Genomic DNA, 2,833 nt, shown 5'->3' on the forward strand with positions numbered 1-2,833 from the left:
CATATCACCACCTTTATAAATATGCTCAAAGAGAGGGGGAAAAAAAAAGTCAGACCTGCATAGAATAACTGATAATACTGTATTTTTCCCTTAAATGCCTCTTGTGTTTTCTATTTCATTATTCAGTCCTTCTAAGTCTGACATTCTTGCTTTTCTAACAAGCAAATTTCTCTTATCTAAACCCTTTTGTCTCTGAGTTATTCCTTCACATGAAGGTAGCTCAAATCAAAGTTCTCCTCTGGGATATTTCAAGTTGGAATGGTGAGAAGAGAGGCTCTGATGGTGTTCAGGGCAGGCCTCCCCAAAATGTGCCACTTTATCTTCACCTTGAAATAATCCACATGCCAATCAAGGCCGAATAGGCTCAAGAAGCTTTCTACCTCTACTTTAAGTGCCTAAAAGAATTTAGATCAGGAGCTTGTACCAGAAGGAGATTTACTACAAAGAGAACTTTTTATTTTAACATCAGAAAGACTTATCTGCAGGGCATGGCAAACATTTGTTTACGAAACATTTGCTCTTCCTATCTTTCTGTAAATAGTTTTAGTCATCTTTGAAGTCTAGGATCCCTTTCTTTCTCCTTAGCTCAGGATGGCATATAAACCTCAATTTTCTGACTGCCAGAGAGACTCTTATCTTTGGCATTCCCATATGTATACAATGAAATTTGTTTTTTTTTCCTCCAGTTAATCTGCATTGTGTCAATTTAATAATTAGGCCAGCCAAAGAACCTAGAAGGAAAGAAAGGAGAATTCTTCCTTATAGCTCTTTCATAGTAGAGATAAAGTTGAGAATGTGGGAGTCCAGATATACCACTGAAACCCAAAATTTCTAGCCTCACAGTTGAAAAAAAGGAAAAAAAAAAAGTGCTAAACAGCTGCAAGAAATGGACTTGTAGAAAAAACCCAAGACTAAAGACAACACACCAGTCTGGCAGGATTAACTCCTTACTTCGACCCTGACCATCCTTCAATATCATCATTTTTCCTTTCAAGTTTGTTTTTATCCCTTACAACAGAGAAACTAATGAAACTATATGGTATACTCAGAAGAATATGAAATGTTTAGGATGAGGAAGTCTAAAGAAGTTAGAACCTGTATCATCAGATGCAGCAATAAAAAAAAAAAACTGCTTAAATCAATTTTACCAAGGGTGAGAGTTGTCATTAAAGGCTAATATGTGAGTATTATCGAAATAGAGGTTTTATGTCTGACATGATCAACTTTCATTTCCTTTTCCAAGTTCAGTTTTGAAATTAATAATCAGCCATACTATGAGACCCAATGGGAGAAAACTGACTTCTGAACCAAATGATTGATTTCTTTAAGAGAGTTTTATTTTATGGTAACTTGGATTGAAAAGACAAGTTTTTGCCTCAGTAGGTCAGGTGTCACCTGATGGTGGGCCATTATTATTTTTGGAAGTCATGATTTATCTCCATTCCTATATTTAGATCCAGTTTTCAACCTTCTCTGGAAAAGTTTTTCATCTTGTACTTAGCAATCTGATTGATGTCCCCAGCATGTGTGCTAACTGCAAGATTGTTTTTCCAAGTCTTACTCTATTCTATGTTGATTTACTTTAAGGTTCATTAATCTCCTCTGCACTTTGCCTTGGTCCTTAATTAGCTATTAGAAGCCTAGCGATTGACTTAACTTCTGTCAAAATTGATTTGTCTATCTTGTTTTTCCTAGATTGATATTCAGTACTTTTTAATTTGGCTAATGTTTTCCTTTTCATTAAATTGATTCTCCTAGTTGATAATTACAGTAAAACATGTGGGAAACATTATTCTAATACACCTTCTTTACCTTAAGTCCATTTTAGTCAGATTTTACCTGGGAAGGATTTCAAGCTATTATGTACTGCTTTTAAAAATAGAGCTATTTATCCAAGGTGAAAGGTGACTTGGGAAATATATCAAAAATTGACATAAGTGAAAAGATAATTTATAGTACTTTAAAATTAAATAATATAGTCTTGATTGTTGTTTTCATATTAGTGAAAATAAAATAATTTCAGAATAGAAATACTAGTGCATTTTCTTTTGTCATTTACATCCTAATAGAATTTTTCTCAAATTTCCAAATTTATTTATACTTTAAATGTTTGTTGTTGAACCTTCCTGCTAACATTTTATCTTTAGCAATAAGATAAAAGAGTAATAAAACAGTTAATTGGCTAACATGTTAGCTCTTGGGTGTCTGTGACACTCCAGGGTTTGGCAATTTTTTCCTCTTAAAGAGAGCAAAGGGAATAGCTGACACAAAATTGCAGAATAAAGAAAAACTGTTAAAACTGGGAAGTCTCTGATTGTGGGAGTGGATTGTTCAATGAGTTTTGCCAAGTTTACAGTCTAAACTAGAATTCATAACGATATGCTCTTTGATCCAAAAACCCGAGGGAGTAAAATCATTATACATGTCATCATGCATAAAGCACAACAGAAAGCTTGATGCTTCTTTGGCATAAGAATCCAGTTACATTGCAAAAGACTTTTTTCTACTAGAAAGGCTGGATAAATGCTTGATGGTTTTTACTTTTGTTACTTTTTTTTTTTTCAAATTAAGGAGTTCCTTAATAAGCACCTTAGATAGTGACATAGCCTTTATCTTTTTTTTAAGAATCATACAGAAATTTTCTTTCAATATTTTATTTGTCAATCTTTTAGAATTATTTTTAAACCCCAATTTTTCCAAATGTTCATCAGTGAGAGTGAGGGTTTCATTAAGGGTCTGCTGTGTCCATTTGACAAACAACCCTGTTAATTTTTGAAAATTTCTTTTCTCATATGAGAAAATATCCCAGGCTTGTCTTGACAGTTTCTGTTTC

Source organism: Camelus bactrianus, chromosome 4 (genome assembly GCF_048773025.1).
Source record: "Camelus bactrianus isolate YW-2024 breed Bactrian camel chromosome 4, ASM4877302v1, whole genome shotgun sequence".
Classification (NCBI taxonomy): Eukaryota; Metazoa; Chordata; class Mammalia; order Artiodactyla; family Camelidae; genus Camelus; species Camelus bactrianus.